At 39.6% G+C, this 15036-nt stretch overlaps 1 pseudogene; it reads left to right on the top strand.

The window, feature by feature from the left end:
• The first annotated feature begins 11870 nt into the window (after nucleotides 1-11870).
• Nucleotides 11871-14651, top strand: LOC124080858 (ectonucleoside triphosphate diphosphohydrolase 5-like; annotated as a pseudogene).
• Nucleotides 14652-15036: the final 385 nt, after the last annotated feature.

Consider the following 15036-nt stretch of genomic DNA (forward strand, 5'->3'; position numbering starts at 1 on the left):
ATTTAAAATCTGAGCAAGAACTCATTAGTGTCCTCCAGCTGTCAGATGGCAATGACAAACCACTACAAGAATGTTAACATTGTAGAGTCCAGTGTTTTTCAGTGGAATGTTTATGAAAATTCAGTTTTCTTACTTATAAGAGGTCGGACTATACATACAATCTGAAAGGTGCCTCCAAGTTCTATCAAGTAACACATTTTTTTTTCTCCTGTCACTGGAGATTATGGGGCAGTGTGTGTTAGTGCCTTAATTTAATGTCTGCCTCAACCCTTAAAAGCAAATTGGTTACAATCAGCAGAGGGAGCTCAAATCAGGAAACTAGAAGACTGAAATGAAACGAAGCCTGTGTTTCCAGGGAGGAAATTATCCAGCATAAAGGAAGGTCAGGAAGAGTTCAGTTAGGCCTTTCTAAAGGGGGAAAAAAAAGATTGGGAGAAAGTAAAAAGGTTGGAAAATTGTTATAAGAGTAATAATAACATTAAAAAATAAGGGAGAATTAAATGATATGATTAACAGCTGTCACCACTTCAGCTGACAAAGCTGGTTAATTGCCCATGTAATCCAAGTATATAATTTCCCACCTAGTATCCTTTACTCATGAGAATCATAAATGAATTGCATATGTTACTTCTGTTAGGCTGCTGAGGACAAGAGCCCAAGCAGTGGATTTTGACTTAGAAAGAAAGACAATGGCACAAACGAGCCTTGTGTACATGTACAAAGGGCTTTCCTGTTACAGATGGAGGGCTTTGGGCTGGGATTGAAGATGGGGATTACAATTTGTCTCATCATTATATAGATGCAAAGTGGAAACTCAGAGAGCTAAATCAACTGGCCCCAAGACAGGCTTTCTGGCATGCTAGGTATTGTGACATACTGTTATAAAGTTCATTATTAGACTCCTTGCTTTCTAAGAACTGACCATTACACAAATGTCCAAGTCTAAAAGCATCCTGCTCCTTCTTTACATGTCCAATTTCACTTCCTCCCTTTATCTACTCAGTTCTTAAGCACTCAGAGGACAGTGGTCTCCACACGTGTTCTAGTCAGTGTTGGACAGAGGTAAAGCCTAGACAGATTGCTGGGATGTGTTTCTTCATCTTTTTTTTTTTTTTGTCCTTCATTCCTTAATATTTGTCTGACAGATGTCCAGTGTAAAGAACAGCAGGGTGAGTGGAAAAGGCCTTTTTACTCTTTTAAAACTTGAGCACTGTTGGCTATTACTTCAAAATATTCTAGTCCTGAAAATTCTGGGTACACAAAAGCTCCCCTTTTCTTGTATTTCTGGTAAACAGACTTTTTTTTTCCAATTTACATTAGAGATATTTTTTCCTCTTCATATCTCTCTAGATTTTTAAAGATTTAATACGTTTTAGGTGTGAAACAGTCAGATTCTAGCATTTGGCTGTCTTTGACCCAGCAAGAAAGTGTGATACTTCCCTTCAGCCGTTCTTATACCATTGCAGTCTATAGGACTAAGATTTCATTTATTACTTTCTAGGTTCTAGAGCCCCTGTGCTGTAATCCTACCACTGTTATCTTCCACCTATGTCTTTTTGTGGTTTACTCAGATTATTTTGGTGGATCCTTCAAAAATCATAAGGGACTAAAAAGAGTTATTAAAAAAAAAAAGGCATTTTCTTTGGTCATTGCTCCAGATTTTTCCTGGCTTAGATTCTGATATCAGCTGTGGAAACCAAAGCTTATTTATTGATGTAATAAAAGATCATAGTAATTACATATTTGTGCTTTTCTATTTAGATTTCTTTTATGATCACTTAAAAAGAAGTGGAGTATTTTTTCCCCTTGGGTGTTATAGCAATAAAAAGGTCTTAGAGAAACTTAAGACATATTTACAAAAATATTTACTTATGGAAATGTCTGCCATGAATGTGTGTAGAATAAAAGGGATGCTTGTTCCAATGTCTAATACTAAATGGACCACCCAACTTCAGTGATTCCTCAAAGACACAAAATTGCACAAGGAGGAGCAGATTGGAATTAGAATCACTCAGCCTTGTTTAGTTGATCCTCTGTACTTGTACCATCCGCTTTAAAAAAGTAAACCTTTTGATAATTGCACGATGTTATTGTTTCCCGAATGATAAATCTTTCCAGTTTAAGCCATCAAAGATCCTTTAATGGCTCTAAAAAGCCTTTCTAAAAATATTTGTTTATCCCAGTGTCAGCTTTGCATCCTGATAGTCAATAGCAATTGATCTTTGTCCTTCAAGAATTGACATTTGCAGTGTGCAGTGGTTTCTCTTGGATCTCAAGGCCTATGATAATACTTATTAAAACTTTGAAAAGGTGTGAATTTGGGCTGGGTAAAGAATGCTTGCTTCACAGTGAGCTTAAATAGCTGCCCAACCCCTCTATATTAATTCAGTTTAAAAGTTTTGTTGTTTTCTGCTACTTTCCACCCACATTAACATTAAGCCATTGAATGAGAGTGTAAAATTTTAATGATGCAAAGACCTTCCCAGGAAATGTTATATTTTGATGAAAACACAATTTGGAAAAGAACCAGGTAGTCTCAAAAATTCTCTATTAAAAAGTTGGGAATTTATTAATATCTGAGAACATGTACTTATATCAAATGGCTATTTTTATATGCATTTTGAAGAAATCTAAGAATGGTACAAAACCAGAACCAAAAAGTGTTACTTCCCTGCAGAAATCTCTGTGACTTACATGTAATAGTTCTCAGTTTCATGTTAAATTATTTATTTGTGTTGATGAACTTGTTCATTTGTTTATATTGGTGATGGTAGATATTACAAAGCTTAAGATATTATTAATAGTAGTTTCTTTGAAACATTAACCTCATATCATACTATGCTTTATTTATAAAGAAATATTGGTTTGTGTATGTGAATAGAAATAGTTATTTGGAAGGATGAATTAGCTTCAAATATTTCCATAAATTTCCAATTTACCTTTGAGAAACCTTTAGAATCATACATGATTAGGTTATAATATACAATGATATGCTTCACAGATTTGTTGGCTAAGCAGCTGAACCCCCCTGTAGGGGACTCCTCTGAAGACACCAGTTCATCAGGTCTGGCAGCAAGAGAATGGGAAATGTCACATGCTCCCTGATCTCCAGTCTACAGAGCAATTCCCAGGGCTCATGCTGGCCTGCCTTGATTCTGGGGCTGGTGTGAACCTAAAACCCATAGGGAAGTGGGATTAAACATTGATACTTGTAGTATTGTGCTTATTCACTTGGTCTAGTGAAAAATCTACTATACTGCAAATACTTTCTTCTACAATATAGATGTAGAAAATCCCTACTGTGAAATTCTGTCTTCAGAACACTGACTTCACAGGATAACAGCTCATCAAGAGTAGGGGTCATGGTCAGCTTAGCACCTTGGTGGCTTGATCTTGTATGAACTCAATATATAGGTCAGCCAAAGGCTTACTGCTCACAAACACATGTAGAGTATTTATGACTGGGAGGAGACAATAAATGAAAGCCAGACAAAACCAATTTATTTTATTTATTTTTTTTTAAAGAAAAGAAGCTTAAGCAATAATCCAAGAAAAATCCATGGAGTTTTTTTTTGTTTATTTGGTGATGTTAGTTTAGGTATAGCTCCTTGGGCCATTTGATTTTTAAAAAATTGAATATAATTTCATTGTTATTAAATCAAATAGTTAGATATAGGCTTTTGCCTATTAGTTGAAAACTTTTAAAGTGATATATATTTTTTGTTTGTTTTTTGTTTTGTCCTGTTAATCACATCATTAGCTCTTTGGTATCTTAGACTATATCTGAATCCTTACATAACTTATTAAAGCCTTTTAAAGGAATTTACACTCTATTCCCAGCCATATTTGTTTATTTTGTTATTTAACTTGACTTGATTTTCTTCTTTGATTAGTTTTTCCTTTAGGGTACCACCTCCCTCTGCTGATTTTCATTGTTGTTTTTTGTTTCCTCTTCATGGAATATTTTTCCAAAGATGTTTTGTAGTGTCGGTTTTCTAGCTATAAATTCTTTTAACTTTTGTTTATCACAGAAGGTTTTTATTTCATCTTCAAATATAAAGTTTAATTTTGATGAATACAAGATTCTTGGTTGGCACCCATTTTTTTTAGAACCTCTATCTCCCTGTTGAGGTGATCTTTTGCTCCTCTGTTTCGTAGCTCCTTGTCGAAGTGATCTTTCACTGCCTGTATTTGCTCTCTTATATCTTCCTTGAGTTCACAGAACATTTTAACCATGTACATCCTACACTCCTTCTCTGTAATTTCTTCTGCTGTGGCTGCCAATAATTCTAATGATGTGGTGTCTTCATTTGTTTGAGGCACTTTCTTCCCTTGTCTTTTCATGTTGCTTGTGTGTCTTCCTTTCCAGCTTTATGGGTCTAGATTGTTATTGTTTTTACCCTATAGGTTTGTAGTGCTCTTGTAGTATTCCAAGACCTCCCCTTTGTGGGGAAGGACAATATTAACAGATCCCAATATCAACAATATACTACCTATGAACAATTTGTTGTTATTAAGATGTTTACAGTTTAGTCTCAATGTACAGAAATGTTGGATTCAATTATTATCTAAGATATAATCATTAGTTTTGTAAAAAGGTTTACAGTTTCTGATGGTGGAAAATAAACTGAGGGTGGGGCATAGGATAATACGCTGAGGAGGTAGGATGTGAGGATATAGAGTTAATATATCTTAGGAAATGTGAAAGAGAAATCTAATGAAGAGGGTTAGTAGCAAGAGAATAGACAGGAAGTAATTTAGGGTGGGCAAGTACGTGGGATGACAGTAGAGTAGATAAAACAAACACACATATGAAATAGAAAAATACCGATGTTAAAACAATAAAATTTGGAGGGGGAAAGAAAAATGAAAGAAGAAAAAGGAAAAGAAAAAAAGGCATATACAACACCTCTATATTATATTATTCAAATAAATCAGTCCTCAAAGTCCTATTTCATGCAAAGTTCTTGGTTTCACATATGTTGGAGATGTGAGGGTGGATAGAGGGGTAGAAGAGAAAAACAAACAAACAAACAAACAACTGGAAGGAAGAAACCAGGGTTGTAGCTACCTTTAGAGATCTATATCTTTCCTGCTTCTCTTCCCATCCAGTAGGTGGTATAGTCTATTGTAAGCTGGTGTCTCTGCCCTTCAGATGGTGGAGGTAACCAGGGTGGGAAGACCGGTCCTGGCGCAGGGCACCTGGATGTGGGGAGTGGCATCAGCCAGTGCCTGCAGGGAGATTGCACCTCACAGGTCTCTTTTTGGGACCACTCGCTCGTATGACTTGAGCGCCTGGTACTATCTCTGTCTCTTGCCTGGAGATTTCCCAGTTCCTGGTCTCTCCCTCTCCCCTAGCAGTTCCCAACTGAGGAAACTCTCACCCCGGGGCTCCTGTGGGCGGCTCCCTGGTCGCACTGCACACCTGTGTTGGGCAACTACTGTGTCGGGTTACTGCCGCTGGAGGGGGGAAGGTTGGAAACCTGGTACCTGGCCGCTGGAGATCCGATCTGGGAACTGCCCGCAACTAAAATGGTGAGAATGTTGAGCCAAGATGGCGGTGGTCTGCTTTCAGCGGCATGGTGTCTGGTGAGGTGGGGGGAGCCTGGTGAGGTGGGGGGAGCCTGATGAGTGGGAGGAGCCTGATGAGGTGGGAGGAGCCTGATGAGGTGGGAGGAGCCTGGTAAGGTGGGAGGAGCCTGGCAAGGTGCGGGGAGCCATTGTGCTGTGGGTAGGTAGCAGCTGAGTGACCTGCATGGGAGTGGAGTGAAGTCTTGGCGATCTGCAGATGTGTTGACAGGTGATTCTGCTCAGGCGCTGGCTGAGTTTTGCTGGGCTGGAACTTTGGGCTTTGGGTCCTGCTCCAAGGCTGGGCGTCTTGCTTAAACGCTGAGTCCTGGAGCCCCATGCAGGGTCACAGCGCTGGTGATTTCTGCGGAGAGCTGCTGGATAGGGGTCCTCTAACACTCTCAGAGATGCAGTATTCCAACTAGGTGAGATCTGCGGGCACCGCAGCTCTGGGCCTGGAGCGGCTCACTCACTCACTTCCTGTCGCCATGTTTTCTCCAGTAAAAAGCAATTTACACTTTAAACATGTGTACACTTGTCCTCAGAGTTCTTGCTAGGGTACAGAGCTATAGTCATACAATTATTACTTCATTGCAATAATTCTATGAATGTAGGCCAACATAAGTGCATAGGAGAAAAGAATTTAAAAAAACATCAAAATACTGGAGTAGGTCAAGATCATAGAATTACGGGTGAATTTTTTCTTCTTTAATATCTTTAATTTTTGTTTACAATTTCTTGAGCCATTTAGTAGTAGAAAAATTAATTTATTAGAATGAAATATACTTCTCTACCTGACCATAATGGAAAACAAATATCAGACCAATTCTCTTGCCAAGAACAGATATAAGTATATGAATAGCTGTTTAAAATCCTCAGAAAGTAACCAAGATAGGCAGGACTTGAAGGGCAGGAACAGAGGGGGAAAGGCTTTGAGGTGATCCTGAATTTCTCTGCTGCTTTCCTCTTTCAGGTTTGTTAGCAGGGATGAAAGGATAGGCAAAAATGGAGGGCTTTGTGTTTCCAGTTTTATCATGGAGCTAGGTAGACAAAAACAAACATAAAAACCGACAAACTAAACTGAATTTTAGGATCCCCAAGGAGAAGGGGCCGTGGTAAACACCTGAGTTGAGACTTGAAAGACAAGTTCCTACAATAAAAAAGGGTAAACCAGAAATAGACCAGTCCTTTCAAAGGCTGAAACCTGGTCTCAAAGCATCTCAGCTCCTAACTGGATCTGCCTTTGATCTAACTGATTTTAAGAAGAAATTTATTCCCCGGAACAGTAAGCATATCTCTATACTTCTTCATATACAAATATGGTAATTAAGAGCTAACTGGAATACCAGAAGACAGAAACTCATGATCAAAACCAAAGGAAAACCAGACAATAGAAACAAATCCATGGATTATCTAAATACCAGAGTCACAAACTCTGTATCAGATGTCAGAGACAGTAGTTAATATGATTAACAAGAGAGCTGATAAAACTTATATTAATAATCATGAAAAAACAAAAACAAAACAGGTCTCCTCTGATTCCTTTTTTTTTTTAATTGTTGATGCTGGATACGGGTCCTCTACACTCTCAGAGACGCAGTATTCCAACTTTTATGTATGTATGTATGTATGCATGCATGTATGTATGTATGTATTTATATGCGGTTCTGAGAATTGAACCCAGCACCTTACACAGGCTAGGCAAGCACTCTACCACTGAGCTACTGCCCTAACCCTCCCTTCTGATTCTTAAGAAGCATATCTTTTTCTGGATGTTTCTCCTCTTACAGGCTTTCATTTTTGTCTTCCCGCTTCTATGATTCTCTGCTATTTCTTTTCTGGTGAGCTCACCCAAATCTGGAGGCCACCTCACTTAGAAAAATTCTAGCTATGTGGAGGAAGATACCCCCTAACTCACCTTCTTCTTCCTTGCTTCCCCTTGTCCCAGTGAATTTCCAGTTCTTTGGTCTGGAACTTGGTAGGAATATGGCAAATTCCATTTTATAGCTCGCCAACTTGTTCTTCATACTTGGGAAGTCACTGTGCTCCTCAAAGAATGGGCTTTGAACTGCTGACTTATTTCCACCTCCATTTTAGTATCTCTGAATAATCTTGGTCTGACATAAACCACCCATCAAGGCATGGTTTCTCATTAAGTCCAGAAGTAGCTTTGGAATTTTTTTAGTATCACATTCAAGGTAGCTATCACCAAATGATTGGGGTTGCCATGAAAGTTAAAACTTATTTTCCACCTTGAGACAGAGTATCTCTGAATGCCCTTTTGGCTCTAGAACTTTACAATTGTATCCAGTAGTTGGTTTTCAATTTTTTCCCACCAGCACAAGTATGGGCAAAGAGTGTGAAGGTGGATAGCAGGAAGCACGCACTGACTACAGTTATTGATTCATCTGTTTAACCTAAAATTGTGTCTCTACCTTCACATTTTTGTATGCTGAAGGGTACATCTGATAAGATAGACATTGCTGCAATGTATGTCTGTTGTTAATATAGATGAAATCCCTGATTGAAACTTTTTGAATCTAGAGCCTTGTATGTTACTGGACACAGCCAAATGCAAACTGCCTATGTCTCAAAGTGGCACCTCATCAAGCTCTACCAGCTATGGTTTCTTCTCTGCTGTCTGCTGCTGTGCTCTGGGGCTTCCAACTGATTTACAATGTATCCTTGGAGCAATTCATCTGGGAGCTCCATTAAGAGCATGGCCACCTGGGCCCCACAGTCAGTAACACTTTCAAAAGACTCTAGAGAATAGGAATGGAAGGCTTTGTTTGACTTAAAAAGAATTGTTGTGAAGTACACATAACATAAAATTTACCATCTTTTTTTAAGAGGACAGTTCTATAGCATTTAAGTATATCCACATTGTTGTGTAATCAATTTCCAAAACTGTTTTCATCTTTCCAAATTAAGACTCTATGTCCATTAAAAAGCAACTCCCCATTCACCCCTTTTCAGTTCTTGGCAACCACCATGTGCTTTCTGTCTCTATGAATTTGACTACTCTAAGTTTCCCATATGAGCTGAGTATTTGTATTTTTGTGACTGGCTAACTTCACTTAGTATAAAAGTTCATTCATGTTGTACTATGCTGAATAATATTCCCCTCTATGTGTGTACAGAACCACGCTTTGTTCCTCCATTAATCTGACAGTGGACACTTACATTGCTGCCACTTTTGGTCATTATGAATAATGCTGCTATGAATATGAGCATATAAATAATTCTTCTTGACTGTTATTGTTTAGATATGAAGCGTCCCCCAAAAGCTCATTTGTGAGGCTATGTAAGAATTTTAAAAGGCAAAGTGATTAGATTATGAGAGCTATAACAGTGAGTTAATCCAAATGAATCATTAACTGTGGTAACTGTAGGCAGATAAGATCTTGCTAGAGGAAGTAGGTCACTGGGGGCATACTTTGGGGGCTTATTTTTTGTCTCTAGAGTGCTCTCTCTCTTGTGTGTTTCCTGGCTTGTGCTGTTTTTCCTCCATGAAATTCTTCCTCACCTTGGATCTAAATTAATCATGGACTAAACCTCTGAAACCTCCACTAAGTTGTTCTTGTCAGATCTTTTGGTCACAGACATGAAAAAACAACAACAACAACAACAAACTGACTATAATAGAAATTGGTTCCAAGAAGTAGGATTGTTTCTGTGATAAACCTGACCAAATGATCCAGAATCTTTTGGAGCTTTTTGGAGTTTATGGGAGGAAGTTTGAAAAAGTTTAGAGATGCAAGCTGGACAAACTTTAGAATGCTGTAAGTGGAATTTAATGGGTGAATTTGGTAGGGGCTTAGATGACCAGAATGCCCGTAGGACTATGGTCAGTAAAACTGTGCTCATGAGGTTTAAGTGGGAAATGAGGACTCTATTGGAAATTGGACTAGAAGTCATTCATATTGCTTTCTGGCAAAGAAGTAATGTACATTTTGTCCATGTCCTGAGACTTTATGTAAAGCTGAATTTAATAGTGATGGGCTAATTAATCTGCTGGAGGAAATTTCAAGGCAGCACAGCTTTCACGTGATGGCATGGATATTGCTGGCATCTTTTAACTAAGTTTACAGCGATAACCAGGAGCAGAAAGCAGATGATAAAGGTTTGAAAAACCCACAGTTTGGCCAGAAAAGTGTGAATAAAATTGAAGCTAGGGAAGTTGAGGTGGTTATAGATATTATAGCCACTAAAGAGATGCTAAGTCCTATACTTAGAAAAGGAAAGATGGTTTGAGGTCATCTCGGGAGTTGACAAGACCACATCTGTCTCAGGCTCAAGTGTATAAAAGTAAATATTACTTTGAGAAGCAACAATGGGTGAACCCTGCTTGCACAGAGGGATCTAAGAAATAGTTTCATCATGCTTAGCCACCCAGGCTCTCAGGGATTGTGCAGCCAGGGCCCCAGGAGGCTTGGCTACTGTTTGTGATGGCAATAGGTGTTGGCCTCAACCACGTGGTTCTGGTTCTGTAGGAATGCTGAGATTTCCAAGGAAGGCCTGGGAGGCCAGGTAAAGTTAAACAGGTTGGAGTCCCTGTGGTTTGCCCCTGAGAGGGAGATGCATAGAGAAGGAAGAAGGAAGCCAAAGCTGCAGTGGAGACTCCTGAGATTAAGAGATGTCAGTCACTTGGAATGTATGCCAAGGAAAGTTGCAGAAATGGATCAGTAACGAGTCAAGAGAGAGGTCATGTGGGCTGCAACTGGCAAGACCATAGGAGCAGAGCCACACATGAGAGAATATCACAATGCCATGTGCCCCAGTTGCTATGGAGCTATAGGACTTGTTTGTCCAGCTGGATTTAGGTCTTATTTGTTTCCATCCTTTCTTCCTATGCCCCTATTTCTCCCTTGTGGCATGGAAATGTTTAATTTGTGCCATGATATATTTGGTATGTGTAACTTGCTTTTGATGTTTACAGGGGAAAATATCCACATGTTTGCTTTGTGTCTCAGATGAGATTTTGGACTTGGACTTTTGAGCAATGCTGTAACTGTTAAGATTACATGTATTTTGCATCATGAGATGGGCATGAGCTTTTGGGGTCAGGGAGAAATGTTATGGTTTAGATAAGAGTGGTCTCTTAAAAGCTCATGTGTGAAGCAATGGAAGAATTTTCAGTGGTGAAATAATTAGATTATAAGAGCTGCAACTTAATTAGTGAGCTAGACCAGAATGGAGTAACTGGGTGATAACTGCAGGTAGGGTGTGGCTGGAGGAAGTAGGCTACTTGGGGTATGTCTTTGGGATTCATGCTTTGTCTCTGGGGAGAAGATCTCCCTCTCTCTACCTCTTGGTTGCCATGTTCTGAGAAGCTGTGCCCTTCCACCATAATATTCTGCCTCACCTGGGGCCCAGAGCCATGGAATTGGCTGACCATAGGCTGAACTTATGAAATCATAAAGCAAAATAAACTTTTCTTCTTCTAAGTTGTTCTTGCATCAGGTCTTTGGTCACAGTGGTGCAGAGACTAAAAGAAAAACCTTGCTCAATTCTCTTGGATGAATACTCAGATATGGAATTTGTGGATCATATGGTGATTCTGTTTTTAATATCTTGAGGAACTGAAATACTCCTTTTCATAGCAGCTGCTTATTTAACATTCTTACCAATAGTGAGCAAGGGACTCAATTTCTGTACATCATTGCCAATACTTGTTACTTTGTAGTTTTTAATAGTAATGGCTGTGAGGTGGTAGCAAGTCTTTTTGTTGAATTAATGTCTTACTGCATTAAAATTATTTCCCTACAGTTGTTTATAACAAATGTGTAAGGTAGACATTAGATATAACCAAATTCATTGCACTATTACTAGTCTTCACTCACTTCAACCTCAGTTTAAATGTTTTATTTTTGAAAATTTTGTACCAGTAATCTGCTATGTAATAACTTGCTAAGGAATCAGGGGTTTAAATGAGACTTAAGATGATATTTCTGCTTTTTTTTTTTTTTTGCAGCGGGGGGTGGGGGGTGGGGGGGTACTGGGGATTGAACTCAGGGGCACTCAACAACTGGGCCACTCCCCAGCCCTTTTTTGTATTTTATTAGAGACAGGCTCTCACTGAGTTACTTAGTGCCTCACTGTTGCTGAAGCTGGCTTTGAACTTGTGATCCTCCTGCCTCAGCTTCCCGAGCTGCTGTGATTACAGGTGAGCATTACCAATGGAGCCTGGTGATATTTCTGCTTTTACTGAAATTAGCACCTCAATGAATTGGTAAATTATGGCTGGTGAAAGGATCAGAGGTCAGAGTAGAATCATTAAGCTCTACCAAATTCAACCGATCATGCTTAAGGAGGTAAGAGCTGAAGTACACATTTCCAGGCTGTTTCAGAAGATATAAGTTGTTCCAAAACCATGAGTCTAGAACATCTCCTAGCCCCTGAAACATACTCCATCTTTGGAATAAATGAAAAAGTGCATCAGAAGGTTGAACATACACGATGTTGCCAGTCAGGCAAAAATCATGTCTTTTGAATTTTGAAGACTGTACACATCTAAAAAGATATCAAATCAAAAACACAGTGCTGGCTCTTATTTGTTTTAGCACTATTTTAGAATTCAAGAAAGTTTTTTTTTTTTTAAATGCAAAACTCCATCATTATCTGTAAAGGATTTAAGCTATTCCTGGAATTGTACATTGGCTATGTTTTGCAGATGAGTCAGGAGAGAGGACTAGTTTACCACAGCTGGGTCTGTAATCAGGCCTATTATCCCCATGCAGGCAGGGCGGGGAGGTTGTAGAGTGAGCACAGTGTGCTCTTACCTGCTTTCACCCTGCGGGAGTGGAATCCCCTCGCTGCCTCTGAAGTCAGTGATCCACAATCCTCCTTTCCAAAGATGATGTTGTAGAGCATGTAGAGCCATTATGACTTGATGACCTCCATCAAGATAGGAAAGCCCCTAAATTTTATCTAGAGACTCTATCTCCTAGTGGGCTGCTTTTTTTTTTTTAAAGCAAACTTTCTGAAGAAATCCCAGAATTTTAAACATATGAACTCAGGGGAAGACATCAAATATCAAATAGTCTACAGGTTACCCTGAAAATTAAAAAAGTTTCTTTTTCCTTATTTTCCAGTTCAATTTTGAAAGACTCTGCAATGAAGATTTTAAAAAGATCTTTAATGATCATTTTAAACATATATTACACAGACAGAGCAATATAGTTGATGTTCTTGTGCCAACAACTCAGTTTCAGTAGCTGTCAATATAATGCCATTATTTCAACTATACTGCCTTCCATTCCCTGCTCCCTACTCAATAATCTTGAAACATGGATAAAATGGACATAGGGTTTTAAAACATTTTTGCTCTCTGAAACATTGATGATTGGTTGGAAAGGTAAAGTTTGACCTATTACTTATCTTGACATGAATATCTAAAACCATGTAAAAATATCAGTTGAGATTTAAAATAAATCAATTAGGTCAGGGGGGCATATGCGTTCCTGGTCAGTATAGAAATATGGAGTATATTGGCTGAGTCCTCATGCTGACAAGATCATTATGGTCCTGGTAGGTAGACCAGGTATGTGGACACAAGCTATGTAGATTGATCTGTGTGACAGGCTCATTTTCTATAAAAGAAGAATCAACTGAAGTGAGTGCTTTAAGATCCACTACAGGGTCGTGAGCAGCACTCCTTCCACAATCAAACTTCAAGTCACCACCTTAGATAGAGTAGGGCCACTCCCTGGGCCACAGTCTTTTTTGTGCTGGTGACATCTTGTGTTTGTAGCACTGTCTTCCACAGAGACCAGCAGACTTGGTTTGAGGGTGTCTTCCTGTCTTCCACGTGTCCCATAAATGTCAGTGCTAGCACCTTGTATAGAATTATGTTTGATGCAGAAAGCTCTGGAACTTGAATTCATGTTTAAACCTTTTTGCAGAAAATACCAGGACAGCTTCCAGTTCTGGAAGGGAAAATCTTTGGTTCTGTGAATCCAGCACTTCATGCTTTTGTAAATCAACCTAAGCAGGGTGCTGAGACTGTTGAAGAACTCCTAGAGGTGGCCAAAGACTCAATTCCCCAAAGTCACTGGAAAAGGACCCCAGTGATCCTGAAGGCAACAGCAGATCTGTGCTTACTGCCCAAACAGAAAGTCCAGGCTCTGCTCTTGGGAGAAGATCTTCAAGAAGTCACCTTTCCCAGTCCCAGATGACATTGGTAGCATCATGGATGGATTATGAAGGCATATTGGCTTGGGTTACTGTGAGTTTCCTAACAGGTAAGCTACATGGCCATAGTCAGGAGACCGTCAGGACTCTGGACCTTAGAGGGCCTCCACCCAAATCATGTTCCTGCTGTAGTTTGAGAAAACCCTGGAATAAACCCCTAAGGAAAACCTCACTTCCTCTGAGAAGATCTATACACATAGTTACTTGGGATTTGGATTGAAAGCTGCAGGACTAGCAACCCTGGGAGCCCCGCAAACAGAAAGGATTGATGGATACATATTCCAAAGTGCCTGTCTACCAAGATGTTGGAAGCAGAATGGATCTTTGTGGGTGTGAAATGCCAGTTTGGTGGCAACTGAGAAGGAGAGATGTAGCCCTGCTACAATGAAGTGCTGGGGGTGGTGTAAGGAAAGCTTCATCAGCCAGAGGAGATCCAAGGAGGCTCCTTCTATGCTTTCTCTGACCAAGTGGTTGAAACACACATGCTTGATTATGAAAAAGGAGGGTGTTTTAAAAGTTGAAGACTTTGAAGGAAAAGCCAGGGAAGTGTGTGATAACTTGGAGAACTTCACCTCAGGAAGTCCTTTCCTATGCATGGAGCTCATACATCACTGTCCTGCTAAAAGAAGGCTTTGGCTTTGCAGATAGCACCCTCTTACAGCTCACCAAGAAAGTGAGCAACATGGAGACAGACTGGGCCTAGGGGGCCACCTTTCCCCTGTTGCAGTCTGTGGGCATCTCCCACTGAGGCCAAGCACTTCCTCTGAGGTCTGCATTCACCAACAACCTTTTTAAGGGGAGAAGAAGAAAAGACTTCTTCATTTTCTGAGCTAGTCTGGGGACAACATGGATTGAGTGCAGTAGGTGGCTTTATCAGGGTGGAGGAACTTTCATATATAGATCTTGACTTTGAGCCTAGAGATTTGGGTAGAATTAATTTTTCTTATCTAATGTGAATTATTACATAAGCATTTTTTTTGGGGGGGCTTAGATGGCTCTGGAATTTATATCATTGAGAGTCTTTGTGTGACACAGAGAGCCCTGTGAGCCAAATAGAATAGCTTTGGAACTCAACCTTTGAGTGAGAGCTCAGGGACAGGTCCCTGGGAACCAAAGAAACTCATTTTAATCCTTGGAGTTCCTCATTCCTTTGAACATTTTAGTTTTCTTCTTACATGCTAAATTAAGCTGACTTACTACAATCTCATGATCTATCAACACTAGTAGTTTTTTCCTCCCTATGTACTGTCCTGCCTCTTCCATCATTTGTCTGCC

The sequence above is a fragment of the Marmota monax genome, unplaced genomic scaffold (assembly GCF_021218885.2).
Source record: "Marmota monax isolate L192 unplaced genomic scaffold, Marmota_monax_Labrador192_F-V1.1 WCK01_AAM20220418_F8-fsc00048, whole genome shotgun sequence".
In the NCBI taxonomy this organism is placed as follows: Eukaryota; Metazoa; Chordata; class Mammalia; order Rodentia; family Sciuridae; genus Marmota; species Marmota monax.